The sequence below is a fragment of the Bubalus kerabau genome, chromosome 2 (assembly GCF_029407905.1).
Source record: "Bubalus kerabau isolate K-KA32 ecotype Philippines breed swamp buffalo chromosome 2, PCC_UOA_SB_1v2, whole genome shotgun sequence".
In the NCBI taxonomy this organism is placed as follows: Eukaryota; Metazoa; Chordata; class Mammalia; order Artiodactyla; family Bovidae; genus Bubalus; species Bubalus kerabau.
This window is the reverse complement of record NC_073625.1, coordinates 22,842,798-22,858,025: the sequence shown is the minus strand read 5'-3', so window position 1 is coordinate 22,858,025 and position 15,228 is coordinate 22,842,798. Positions and strand designations below refer to the sequence as shown.

The 15,228-nt window shown below is 37.3% G+C and overlaps 1 protein-coding gene across 2 annotated transcripts in view; it reads left to right on the top strand.

The window, feature by feature from the left end:
• The window catches only part of SGCZ (sarcoglycan zeta), a 410,555-nt gene that overhangs the window by 227,198 nt on the left and 168,129 nt on the right, over positions 1-15,228 (top strand). The window lies entirely within an intron of this gene.

Sequence of the window (15,228 nt, the reverse complement as noted above, 5' to 3'; positions counted from 1 at the left end):
AAATCTCACTAGACTCTTTCAAATGTAACAGGCACGCCCCTGGGACAAGTGTGTATGTGTGGAAATTAATTTAATAAAACATAATTAGAAAGATTGTTAAATATGAAAATATTATTAACCTTATTTAATAAATATCAAAGTCTATTTTAGACTAGAATAATGTTTGAATATTATCAATATAATATATTAGCAAATAAGTTGCACAGTAAGCCAAAATTTTATAATTTGCTTCAAGGCTATTTTTTTCCCTTAAATATGTTTAAAAATGTTCTGTGTTTCCTGAACACAGAACAAAGGATTCTTTTCTATAAAAATTCTAAATAGGATAATTATATTACATTTAACTTTTATTTTGTTATGTGTGAGCTGCAATGCTTCCTAATGTATTATATATACTATAGTGACTGCTACTCTGCATATTGGAAATTTTTTATTAAAATTATTTTCTAGATTTTGGTCAGAGAATAAATTACACAATAGATCTGTATGCACACCTGACCTTACAGGAATAAACAAGCAAAACCAATTAGATTTAAAAGTTTGGTATTGTTCTTTTTTATTTTTATGAAAACTGAAAAAATAGCATGCTAACACATATTAGCATCTTCCCTTTGATTGGAAGTCATCACCACTCAGTTATTTTCTGATTCTTCTTGTGTTTGGCACTAGTAAATAATTTCATATTTGAAGAAATGCAAACTCATACATGAAAATAAAAATAGTACTTAACATAGGACAAAGGTGAGAGTAATCATAGGCAGGAACTTCTTTGAAAATATATCCTATTGATAAATTCAGGGATGACCGCCCTCCTCGCCACAAAAAAAAAAAAAAAAAGATTTATTTTCAAAGCCGTTTTAGATCATTTTGGAGTATCTTCCTTAGAGTACAGTTTAGAGAAGGATTGTCAAGGTCCCTGTTGGTAGGAGGATCATAAAATTTACCTTCTCAGTAGGAACATTTTTGAGAGTATAGCAACAGGTGTAAACAAGGATTCTCCTAAGAACCTGCGAGGTATGTTCACTCCATCTGTGGACCAAATAAGAAGGAATTTACTGTGATAGTATTTAAATGTGAGGTAGTGACAGATGGGCTTTCTAACCTTTATCCCTGGGCAAGTTCACAAGCATCTCTAAAACCCACCATATTGATTGGAATCTGTATGCTCCCTTTCCCATCCCCAGTCCTGGCGCTTCTCCTCTCATTATGCTTTGCTTCTCAGTACCTGTGAAGTGTGGTACCGCCCAGGCAGGAGGGAGCATGTTCCATTAGCAGGCAGACTGGAGGTCTGGTTTGAGAACAAAAAAGAGACTCATTTACTCCTTGAAAATGTCTCTACCCATATGCCACAAAAATAAATATTTAAACTAAGGAGAAAAATGTATCTTTTATAAGCAGGCTCCACATTAAGACTCTCTTACCCTGAACACATGCAGTTGTTTTTTCTCTGCCATCAAGTTTTTTTTTTTTTTTTTTTTTTTCATTTTTTTTTTTTTAATTTTATTTTATTTTTAAACTTTACATAACTGTATTAGATTTGCCAAATATCAAAATGAATCCGCCACAGGTATACATGTGTTCCCCATCCTGAACCCTCCTCCCTCCTCCCTCCCCATTCCATCCCTCTGGGTCGTCCCAGTGCACCAGCCCCAAGCATCCAGTATCGTGCATCGAACCTGGACTGGCAACTCATTTCATACATGATATTTACATGTTTCAATGCCATTCTCCCAAATCTTCCCACCCTCTCCCTCTCCCACAGAGTCCATAAGACTGTTCTATACATCAGTGTCTCTTTTGCTGTCTCGTACACAGGGTTATTGTTACCATCTTTCTAAATTCCATATATATGCGTTAGTATACTGTATTGGTGTTTTTCTTTCTGGCTTACTTCACTCTGTATAATAGGCTCCAGTTTCATCCACCTCATTAGAACTGATTCAAGTTTATGCACTGTTTTAAAAAGTCAGCCACAAAGTTCCTGAGCCTTCATTTTTCTCATGAATAATATGAGTTTGGTAGAAACTGATCAAAATGCCTAAATCTTAGGTTAAAAAAGAACACAAAATACTCAGTAATACTTGTAGAGATGAGATTTTACATCATTTTTTAAATTCCACTGCACATTTCAATCTTTCTACACATTTTCATATATTCAAATGTTTTTGTGATAAAGTGTCAAAGTTCCTGTAGGTAAGATAAGAAAATCTAATAAATTCAAAATGTAATTATGAAAATTCAATTAATAGAAAAATAGGAGTGTATTACAATTTTGATTTGTGCAAGTTTTTTCCTGCAATTTTGATTTGTGTGTGTGTGTGTGTTTTGATTATGCGTGTGTTCTTTCCTGCGCTAATGCCAATGGACTGCTTTCTTTATATTTAGCCAGTATTGCACTCTGAAATTTATTTTCTAGTTATGTAGTTAGTTATTTAATCCTGTAGAAAGATAGTACATTTCTATTGGTCAGAAAGTGCAGTTGCCCGTAGACATAAGCACCTAACCTCCTAACTTAATAAATCATGGACTCTTTCTACCCTACAAGCTCACAGGCCCTGTGCTCACCACCAAAATTCTATAGACGTTTGAAGTTCTGTTATTACCCAATGAAGTTTACTCTCTTCTTCATGCTTTTAAGAAAACAACCTTTTAAAGTGGTTAATCATATCAGCACACACAGAAAAGCATTTGTATGTTTAAAATATCTTAGAATTCAATGTATCTTCAAAATTAACATTATTTTCATAGAGTAGGTACTCAACATTTGTGAGGTTAAGTGTATAGTTTCCTTTGGGTACAAAATATTCAAAGAATATGGAATTTGACCTTATATATAATATTCTGAATGGGACTTTAATGCATGCAGTCTAACATTAGGTTAAATATTTAAATTATCAGGAATTTAATATTTCTATCACCAGCTTTTTAATGTAATTTAATGTTTCTCAAGATTTCAGAAATTCAGAGTACTGAGATGGTTAAACTATCTACATTTCACTAGTTCCTACTGTAAAAACATTGCATCATGAGTTCTCTAGGGCAATTTTAAATATTGTCCAACTTCACGGTTTGAACAAACTCGGGGAGATAGTGATGGACAGAGAAGCCTGGCGTGCTGCAACTCATGGAGTTAGACACGACTTAATGACTGAACAACAGCAACAATAACTTCATTTGATTTTAGCTGAACACCTCTCTTAGTTTTTTGGTGTTTTTTTGTTGTTGTTGTTGTTTCCTATTTAAGGATCCTCGGTTAAGCTGGTACCTCACCACTGCCCCCCACCCCAGCATCGTGCATGACAGGCAGATAATTGTGTTGCGGACAACTACCAGTTAATTCCAATTCCAGTAACTGCACAGCAAAGCAAACAAATTTGCATCTTTCAGGATTCCTGCATTAGCAGATCTATGAGCAAGGTTCTACCTTCCCTTTCAGATCAAATCAGATCAGATCAGTCACTCAATCATGTCCAACTCTGCGACCCCATGAATCGCAGCACACCAGGCCTCCCTGTCCATCACCAACTCCCAGAGTTCACTCAGACTCACGTCCATCGAGTCAGTGATGCCATCCAGCCATCTCATCCTCTGTCGGCCCCTTCTCCTCCTGCCCCCAATCCCTCCCAGCATCAGAGTCTTTTCCAATAAGTCAACTCTTCGCATGAGGTGGCCAAAGTACTGGAGTTTCAGCTTTAGCATCATTCCTTCCAAAGAAATCCCAGGGCTGATCTCCTTCAGAATGGACTGGTTGGATCTCCTTGCAGTCCAAGGGACTCTCAAGAGTCTTCTCCAACACCACAGTTCAAAAGCATCAATTCTTTGGCACTCAGCCTTCTTCACAGTCCAACTCTCACATCCATACATGACCACAGGAAAAACCATAGCCTTGACTAGACGAACCTTTGTTGGCAAAGTAATGTCTCTGCTTTTGAATATGCTATCTAGGTTGGTCATAACTTTAATTCCAAGGAGTAAGCGTCTTTTAATTTCGTGGCTGCAATCACCATCTGTAGTGATTTTGGAGCTCAGAAAAATAAAGTCTGACAATGTTTCCACTGTTTCCCCATCTATTTCCCATGAAGTGGTGGGACCAGATGCCATGATCTTTGTTTTCTGAATGTTGAGCTTTAAGCCAACTTTTTCACTCTCCACTTTCACTGTCATCAAGAGGCTTTTGAGTTCCTCTTCACTGTCTGCCATAAGGGTGGTGTCATCTGCATATCTGAGGTGATTGATATTTCTCCCGGCAATCTTGATTCCAGCTTGTGTTTCTTCCAGTCCAGCATTTCTCATGATGTACTCTGCATATAAGGTAAATAAGCAGGGTGACAATATACAGCCTTGACGAACTCCTTTTCCTATTTGGAACCAGTCTGTTGTTCCATGTCCAGTTCTAACTGTTGCTTCCTGACCTGCATACAAATTTCTCAAGAGGCAGGTCAGGTGGTCTGGTATTCCCATCTCTTTCAGAATTTTCCAGTTTATTGTGATCCCCACAGTCAAAGGCTTTGGCATAGTCAATAAAGCATAAATAGATGTTTTTTCTGGAACTCTCTTGCTTTTTCTATGATCCAGCGGATGTTGGCAATATGATCTCTGGTTCCTCTGCCTTTTCTAAAACCAGCTTGAACATCAGGAAGTTCACGGTTCACGTATTGCTGAAGCCTGGCTTGGAGAATTGTGAGCATTACTTTACTAGCGTGTGAGATGAGTGCAATTGTGCAGTAGTTTAAGCATTCTTTGGCATTGCCTTTCTTTGGGATTGGAATGAAAACTGACCTTTTCCAGTCCTGTGGCCACTGCTGAGTTTTCCAAATTTGCTGGCATATTGTGTGCAGCACTTTCACAGCATCATCTTTCAGGATTTGGAATAGCTCAACTGGAACTTCATCACCTCCACTAGCTTTGTTCGTAGTGATGCTTTCTAAGGCCCACTTGACTTCAAATTCCAGGAGGCTTCGAAACTCTGATGCTAACTGGGTTCTTGGTTGCAATCAGGTTTTCACCTCCCGTGTTCAGTTCTTTAGAGAGTTCAGACACAAAGCCATGGGGCCAAGCAAGTTCAACAAACCTCTCTCCTGCTTACACAGCATGATAATCTCCTGACCCTGTGTTCCTCAGCTGCCCTGGAAAATCTCTATTCAGGTTCCTTTCTCCCTTGCAAAACCAATCCATACAAATAGATACCTGTAAGCTTCTATAATCTTTTTGTTATTAGCATTTTTATCACTGTTATTTCACATTCAGATGTTTAATGCAGATGGGGTTTATTTTAGTCTAGTGTCTTTATTCAAGTTAAAACACATACACAAATTGTCCCAAAACCTTTACACTCAGGAAAAAAAAAAAAAAAACAGTTAACATTTGGTGAATATCACGACAGTTATGTATAGATTTGCACAAATGAAAAGATCAATATATTGAGAGACATATACTTGGCTATTTATAATTAGTATATTATACATAACTAAATAGAAGAAATAAACAGAAACAAATTGGAAAGAATTGCTGACCTTAAATATTTTTTCACCATGAGAAAGGTTTTTTTCTAAAGTTACCTTTATAGTTAAGAATAAAAGATGAATACCATTAAGAAGCTGGATGCATTAGCCCCATGTTTTAATTTCAGACCGTGTTCATTAACTCCCTGCCGTGCAATTTGAGGTGATTAGCTTTCCTCCAATTTGTCTTCACCCCTATTCATTTTCAGGTTTTTTTTTAATAATTATATACTTAACTTTGTCAGAGTTCATAATATTTACATTCTGTTCTGCTACTTTAATTGCCTTGGCACTCTGGTCTTAATTTTACATACAGATGGCTGTCAGTCTCACCACCAGTCCTTCTTTTATTATGGATTACCCAGGACTGATTTTACTATTCAAATCATTCTTCCTTCCTTGTATTTCATTGTTAATTAGTTTTGTTTGTTTGTTTGCTGTTCCTTGAAACATTTCCTGTGAAAGGTTTCTGTTGTCTTTATTCTTTTCTGGAATATTATTAATGATTCCTCTCTTCTTTTCCTGTTACTTCATTGCTCTATAAAATTCTAGCACCGGATATTGCTATTAAAAGTCTCAGGAAAGCCTGGCATTTTTCTCCTGTTGATGCCAGGCATGTTCTGCCTGGATGCCTGATGCATTTTTGCCATTTCACTTCTTTCATTTCAGGGACCTTTTCTATATTATATCACTCATTATCATTCAGTTCCATTTGTTGAGGTCTTCAGAGAAAGCAATAATTCTTATGATCTTTTTAATCCTCTGCAGCTATCATAATTTCTCTATTTTAAACTTTCTATGTTTTCTCTGATAGAAGGAAGTTATTATCTAGAGTCTTTCTTCTATGCCATTAGTTTATTTTTCTCCATATTAATGTTGCCTTTGCTCTATCTAATTCGTGTATTTTATTTTCAAGGGTGTTGTTCAGAATTTGCCTTAGGTCCATAGTCTTTTAAATCTTTATAGGTTATTTTATTGTCTTTGAGCTCTGGTTTTATTAAAATCAAAAGTTTTAAATACTAAAACTGACAGCACTTTCCTTACCTAGTTTGCATTATCCCTAATGAGCCTCTACCACATATGAGGTAGAGAATTACTGTCTAGCAGCTTTGTTTCCCTGGAGACATTGCTGATGGGAAGGGGCAGCCAAACTGTGAGTAAATGCCTGTATCAACCAGACTTGGACTATATTAGTTCCATGGGACTTTGGGGCCCTTTCTGCCTCTGTAGATGCCTTCCAATGACATATTCAGTATGTTGTTGTTTTTTTTTTTTTTTTCCCAGTACTGTCTACTCTACCACCTTCTTTCCTCTATCCAGATTAGTTGATTTGGGTTAAACTTTTCTTTATATTTTCAGAATATATCACCATTCCTTCATTTCTTCTGGGATATGGGTGAAAATAGCTCAGGAAGGCATACTATATGCTGCTGTGAAGTAATTTTTCTTTCCTTGGCTTTCACTTTTTCATGTTTGTAGCATACATTTGTATGAATAAATTATTGGCTGTTCTAGTAAAATTTTATTTTTAAAAGAAATAATTATCATTTTATTTGTTTGGTAGTGAGAGCGTTTTTGAGACTTTTCTATTTTGATGTATCCTATTAGGTAGGATCCTTCCTCCATCCCTCTTTCCTTCCTTGCCTTTTATTTTCTCTTTTCCTTTCTCTCTCTGTTCTCCTTTCTCTTTCTCTCTCTCTCTCCCTCCCTGCCTTCTTTCCTTCCTATGCCCATTTCCTTCATGAACGATAACCCCCAATACCATAATTTGAATACTCCATTTTTTCCCATCACTGATTAAATACACCTTTCCTGATATACTACATTACTAAATGTGCATAGATTTACTTCTGGTCCCTCTACCTGTTCTATCAATATATTTTGACTAAAAGTAAACTATAACTTTAAGGAACTGTTACAGCAAGTTGTGTTATTGCTCTTTTTCAAAACCTTTGACTAGTGTGCATTTTCTCTTCCAAAAGAATTTATTAATCAGCTGTCAAGTTTCATAAAAATTCCAGTTGGAAACTTAATTATGGCTACATTGAATTTGATAAAATTGACGTCTTTATAGTTCTGAGATTTTTCTGTCTAAGAATATGGCTTCTCTCCTGAATTTTCTTTTTTGAGAACTTACTTTGTGTTGCTCAGAAACATTCTTTAACATTCTTTTTCATATAAGCATTACAAGTTTCTTATCAATCACTTTATGGTTCATATTGCATATGGGGATGAGTTTTCCATTACTTCTTCCCTTTGCTTTTGTGCTTATGGAGAAAAGCTGTGCCTTTTGGTGTTGTGAATGTCAGTTGGCCATTTTCTTGATTTTTTTTCATTTCTATTATATTTCAAATCATTTTTATGGCTGTTCAGACAGATAATGGATTTTAATACAGCTAACATTCAGCATAGAGTAGATTTCTGAAGTCCAGTTCCTGGCTTCAAATCCTGTCTCTGTTACTTAGTAGTTGAGACTAGTTACCTTATTTAACCTCTTTGGGTCTTTCTTTTGTCATCTGCAAAATAAAGTTTATAATAGCCTCTAATATTTTTAGAGACTAGATAGAGTATTGTGGTTATTGTTAGGAGAGATAAGAGATAAAGCATTTACCACAGAATCTAACATGAGGAATGCTGCTGCTGCTGCTAAGTCGCTTCAGTAGTGTCCGACTCTGTGCGACCCCATAGACAGCATCCCACCAGCCTTCCCCATCCCTGGGATTCTCCAGGCAAGAACACTGGAATGGGCTGCCATTTCCTTCTCCAATGCATGAGAGTGAGAAGTGAAAGTGAAGTCACTCAGTTGTGTCTGACTCTTCACGACCCCATGAACTGTATGTAGCCTACCAGGCTCCTCCATCCATGGGATTCTCCAGGCAAGAGTACTGGAGTGGGTTGCCATTTTCTTCTCCAGGGATTTGCTAACGCATTGCAAATGGGATGTGAGAATAAGAGAGATCCTAGTATAATATCAAGGTTTTTTGTTCTGAGTAGTCACTATTAGCCAATGTGGGGCAAAGCAGGGAGTGGGTGAAGATTTTGAGCACAATTTTGGGGCTATTAATTTTGCCTACTAGAAGAGCAGGTAATTCAAGTTAGCAAGATAACTGAGTGTGTATTTCATGTTGAGGTATAACTTAGAGACTCAAATTAGAGACATTTTAATATCAATATTAATATCCATAGCTATTATTATCTAATTTAAATACATGAGATCAAACAAGAGTATCAGTTAGTGTGGATAGAATATTGGATATTCTGTCTATGTTCGCTATAATCCTTTACCCCAATATTGAAGAGTTTAGAAAGAAGTGTAAGAACCAACCACAGACTAAGAAGGGGAGACTGGTGAAGTAGGAAGAAAACCCAAAGAGTATGGTATCCTGAAAGAAAAGAGGTTGATAGAATGCAGAACCTTTTCTGATGGGTCAATTAACATGAAGTCCGAAAATCCATCCTGTTATTAACTTGTTCAGAAATCAATGTTTTTTTCCCCCATATTTTAAGATATTTATCAATGTAATATTTATTATTTCTCTTAATTAATATATTCAGTGAATTCCATGTAAAGATATATAAATGTCAAAGCAACAACCTTGTGAAGTTATCAGAGCAGATAACTTTATTCCCATTTTGCAGATACTTTACCTCAAGACTTAGAGAATTTAAATGAGATATTCAAGGTCTGAGGACTCAAAAGTGAGCCGGAATTCACATCTCAAGTCACTGCTTCTTGTTCTAGCCACCTAGTTTTTGTAAAAGTTTCTTCTACAGATGTTTCAGGAAATTGTAGACCTGCTATTCTAAATAAATAATTGCTGTAAATATTTACAGTCTGACAACACTAGAAATAATAGGACTTTAAGTTCCTCAGGTTTTTTTTCAATTGAAGTATAGTTGATTTACAAAGTTGTGTTAGTTTCAAGTGAACAGCAAAGTGAGTTAGTTATGCATATACATATATCCACTCTTCTTTTAGATTTTAATACCATACAGGTCATTACAGGGTATGAATAGAGTTTCCTGTGATGTACAGTAGGTTCTTATTAGTTATCTATTTTATATATAATAGTGTGTATATGTCAGTCCCTATCTCCCAAATTATCCCTCTCCCCATTTCCTCCTTGGTACCTTTAAGCTTGTTTTTTATGTCTGTGACTCAATTTCTGTTTTGTAAATAGATTCCTCAATACCATTTTTTAAAATTCCACATATAAGCAATATCATGTGATATTTGGCTTTCTCTGTCTGACTTACTTCATTCAGTATGACAACCTCTAAGTTCATCCATGTTGCTCCAAATGACACTCTTTCATTCTTTTTACGACTAAGTAAAATTCCATTATGTGTGTGTGTGTGTGTGTGCGCGCGCGTGCGTGCGTGTACAACATCTTCTTTATCCATTCCTCTGTTGATGGCCATTTAGTTTGCTTCCATGTCCTGGCTATTTTTAATAGTGCTACAATGAACACTGGGGTGTATATATCCTTTCAAATTATGGTTTCCTCCAGATATATGCCCAGGAGTAGGACTGCTGGATCATATGGTAGCTCCAAAATCACTGCAGATGGTGACTGCAGCCATGAAATTAAAAGACACTTACTCCTTGGAAGGAAAGTTATGACCAACCTAGATAGCATATTCAAAAGCAGAGACATTACTTTGCCAACAAAGGTCCATCTAGTCAAGGCTATGGTTTTTCCTGTGGTCATGTATGGATGTGAGAGCTGGACTATGAAGAAGGCTGAGTGCCAAAGAATTGATGCTTTTGACCTGTGGTGTTGGAGAAGACTCTTGAGAGTCCCTTGGACTGCAAGGAGATCCAACCAGTCCATTCTAAAGGAGATCAGCCCTGGGTGTTCCTTGGAAGGAATGATGCTAAAGCTGAAACTCCAGTACTTTGGCCACCTCATGTGAAGAGTTGATTCATTGGAAAAGACTCTGATGCTGGGAGGGATTGGGGGCAGGAGGAGAAGGGGCCAACAGAGGATGAGATGGCTGGATGGCATCACTGACTTGATGGACGTGAGTCTGAGTGAACTCTGGGAGTTGGTGATGGACAGGGAGGCCTGGCGTGCTGCGATTCATGGAGTCGCAAAGAGTCAGAAACGACTGAGTGACTGAACTGAACTGATGGTAGCTCTATTTTTAGTTTTTTAAAGAATCTCCAAACTATTCTCCACAGTGTTTGTACCAATTTACTTTCCTCAGTTTTGATAAACTTAAACCTTTTCTGTTATATTTACCAAATATCTACAAATAATTCATCTGAGCCTCTTTATCAAGATTACATTACATGCTAGATAAGGAACACTAGTAGTGAATACAGAAAAGGTAACACATTTGTGCAACTAAGTGCTTTTTAATGTTTGTAAATTCAGACATCTTTGTAAAATCCAAACAAAACCTGAGGAAAATATCTGAATATAAGGATAAAAATAAATATATACATTTTTAAGTGGTTCATACATGTCCCTCAGTTCAGGTGAGTTCAGTTCAGTCGCTCAGTCATGTCTGACTCTTTGCAACCCCATGAACCACAACACACTAGGCCTCCCTGTCCATCACCAACTCCTGGAGTCCACCAAAACTCATGGCCATTGAGTCAGTGATGCCATCCAACCATCTCATCCTCTGTCGTCCCTTTCTCTTTCAGCCCTCAATCTTTCCCAGCATCTGGGTCTTTTCAAATGAGTCAGCTCTTTGTATCAGGTGGCCTAAGTATTGGAGTTTCAGCTTCAACATCAGTCTTTCCAATGAATATTCAGGACTGATTTCCTTTAGGATGGACTGGTTGGATCTCCTTGCTGTCCAAGGGACTCTCAAGAGTGTTCTATAACATCACAGTTCAAAAGCATCAATTCTTCAGCGCTCAGCTTTCTTTATAGTCCAACTCTCACATCCATACATGACCACTGGAAAAGCCATAGCCTTGACTAGATGGACATTTGTTGGCAAAGTAATGTCTCTGCTTTTGAATGTGCTATCTAGGTTGGTCGTAACTTACCTTCCAAGGAGCAAGCGCCTTTTAAATTCATGGCTGCAATCACCATCTGCAGTGATTTTGGAGCCCAGAAAAATAAAGTCAGCCACTGTTTCCACTGTCTCCCCATCTATTTGCTATAAAGTGATGGGCCCAGATGCCATGATCTTAGTTTTCTGAATGTTGAGCTTTAAGCCAACTTTTTCATTCTCCTCTTTCACTTTCATCAAGAGGCTCTATAGTTGTTCAATTTCTGCCATGAGGGTGGTGTCATCTGCATATCTGAGGTTATTTATAGTTCTCCCTGAAATCTTGATTCCAGCTTGTGCTTCTTCCAGTGCAGCATTTCTCATGATGTACTCTGCATATAAGTTAAATAATCAGGGTGACAATATACAACCTTGACGTACTCCTTTTCCTACTTGGAACCAGTCTGTTGTTCCATGTCCAGTTCTAACTGTTGCTTCCTGACCTGCATACAGGTTTCTCAAGAGGCAGGTCAGGTGGTCTGGTATTCCTATCTCTTGAAGAATTTTCCACAGTTTATTGTGATCCACACAGTCAATGGCTTTGGCATAGTCAATAAAGCAGGAATAAATGTTTTTCTGGAACTCTCTTGCTTTTTCTGTGATCCAGCAGATGTTGGCAATTTGATCTCTGGTTCCTCTGCCTTTTCTAAAACCAGCTTGAACATCTGGAAGTTCACAATTCATGTATTGCTGAAGCCTGGCTTGGAGAATTGTGAGCATTACTTTACTAGCGTGTGAGATGAGTGCAATTGTGCGGTAGTTTGAGCATTCTTTGGCATTACCTTTCTTTGGGATTGGAATGAAAACTGACCTTTTCCAGTTCTGTGGCCACTGCTGAGTTTCCCAAATTTGCTTGCATATTGAGTGCAGCACTTTCACATCATCATCTTTCAGGATTTGAAATAGCTCAACTGGAATTCCATCACCTCCACTAGCTTTGTTCATAGTGATGCTTCCTAAGGCCCACTTGACTTCACATTCCAGGACGTCTGGCTCTAGGTGAGTGATCACACCATCGTTATTAGCTGGGTAGTGAAGATCTTTTTTGTATAGTTCTTCTGTGTATTCTTGCCATCTCATTAATATCTTCTGCTTCTGTTAGTTCCATACCATTTCTATCCTTTATTGAGCCCATCTTTGCATGAAATGTTCCCTTGGTATCACTAATTTTCTTGAAGAGATCTCTAATCGTTCCCATTCTATTGTTTTCCTTTATTTGTTTGCATTGATCACTGAGGAAGGCTTTCGTATCTCTCCTTGCTATTCTTTGGATCTCTGTATTCAAATGGGTGTATCTTTCCTTTTCTCCTTTGCTTTTCACTTCCCTTCTATTCACAGCTATTTGTAAGGCCTCCTGAGACAGCCATTTTGCTTTTTTGCATTTCTTTTTCTTGGGGATGGTCTTGATTCCTATCTCCTGTACAGTGTCACAAACGTCCATCCATAGTTCACATGTCCCTCAACCATTTGTCAACTGATGAAAACACTGAAACTGCCCATCCAACTACTGAATAATGTTTAATAATCCTGAGCATTAAACTTTTCAGTTCACAGAACATATTTATACATATTAACTTACTTATTTCATACTGCTAAATAGGAGGATATTTTGTCTTCATTTGCAAATGGCAATTTAGCTGTCTCAAATTGTGCAAAGAAAAATCTTAATACCCTGACTCAAACCTAAATTCTCCATTCTGATTCATTGATTTTAAACAATTCATAAATGTAAAAATTATTCCAGATTTAAAGAAAGAATATTTATTAGGTAGCTCTATATATAGTCCGATTTGACCACTGAAAATTTTTATTTGAAAGGAAAAGTAAAACATTTGAGGTATCAGAAGAATCATTAAACTGATTAAAATGTGTCTTATAGTCCAAATAAGAAAAAAATTATCTTTCATTACCAAGATAAAATATTTTTAAAAACAATTCATAATATTCTTCAAAATAAGTTTTTACATATTACTAGGAAATCTATATTTCTATTTCTGTGTTTGGCATGCTAATCTAGACCCACAGAAGAAAGCATATGGATAATTTGAACACAATAAACCTTGTTTAAAAATAAGACAAAAAATGCCACAGTAGGAAATCCTCATTAAGCTAGGACACAGTTTGATGTTGTTAAATATATAAGTGTAGGTGAGCTTGGTTCTAGAAATGCAGTAGTTTGGGATTTTAAAAAAAGTGTGGAAAGGTTCTAAAAGGAGTACTACTTACCATATATTGTTTCCAAAAATGATGCTATTTTCTTCTCACTGGTGTTCTCTCTCACACGCTGCAGAAGCTTTCCAAGGACATGAAGATTCTTTCATTACTTCAAATTCAGTTGTTTTTATAAACAAACAAACCAATTACCTACAGTGTCCCGTCTTGTTCTCCACCAAAACACAGGCACACAGAGGAACACTTGCCCCATGCTTACTTCTTCCCCTGGAAAAGATGTGAAGTCATGAGACAGCAAACCTTGAAAAAAAGGGAAGCACAATACTTTTTACTTTGTAGTTCCTTGTCCTTAGAGGTCAGGCCTAGGAACTATGTATAGGAACAATCTTAGTGATGATATTTTTACTTTAAGTTGGGTCCTCCACACTAAATCACTATCCATGTATCAAGCTAGTATGCTTCCATATGAGAGCAGGAGAGCTGGACTTTGAAGAATGATTGAAATTTGGATTCCAAATTAGATAACTTTAGAAGCAAGAAAATAGTTTATAGAAGACAAAGGTTTTTCAGGAAACATTGAGCGGAACAATTTGGTTGAGGAATTCTATAAGGCAACAGTCTCAAACGCAGGCAGGCATACCACTGTGGGTGTTCCAGAACTACGCGTGGGGTACAGATGCATGCAGATCTGTGTCCAGACTCTCAGATTTCAATGTCCTTGATCCTAAATTTCATCAGCCCAAGAATGACCCTGTAGCTACTATTTCCCATTTTTCCAACTTCACTTACCACTGTGCTGTGTGAGTTCAGGCGCTCAGTCATGTTGGAGTCTTTGCTGCTGCTGCTAAATCACTTCAGTTGTGTCCGACTCTTGGCGACCCCATGGACTGCAGCCTACCAGCCTCCTCCATCCATGGGATTTTCCAGGCAAGAGTACTGGAGTGGGTTGCCATTGCCTTCTCTGTCGAGTCTTTGAGAACCCATGTAATATAGCCTGTGATATATCCTGTGTAATATAGCCTGTAATATGTTCTTCCGGCAAGAATATTGGAGTGGGTTGCTGTTTCCTCCCCCAGGGGGTCTTCCCGATCCAGGCACTAAACCCAAGTCTCCTGCATTGGCAGGCAGATTCATTACCAGCAACTGAGCCTAGCAGGCAGCAGTCCATGGAGTCACAATGAGAAGCCTGCGCACAGCTACTAGAAAGTAGCCCCCACTTGCCACAACTAGAAAAAAGCCCATGAAGCAACAGAGACCCAGCAGAGCCTAAAAGTAATAATAAGTAAATAAAAACAAATATTCAGTATCACTACTGAACTTCATTACTCTTAATTATTACAGATTATATATTATTGTTAGCTGGATTGATGGTTTATAAATGATTTGTGATATGAGATTGTTCCATGAAATAAAATATTACCAAAAAAAAAGCAATATAAAGCAAACAGGCATAGAGTCTGCTGATTTGTGATAGGAATCTGTGAAACCTTGGTACTCTTGCCTTATAACACAAACAACCCTTGTTTTGACCAATATCATGTTA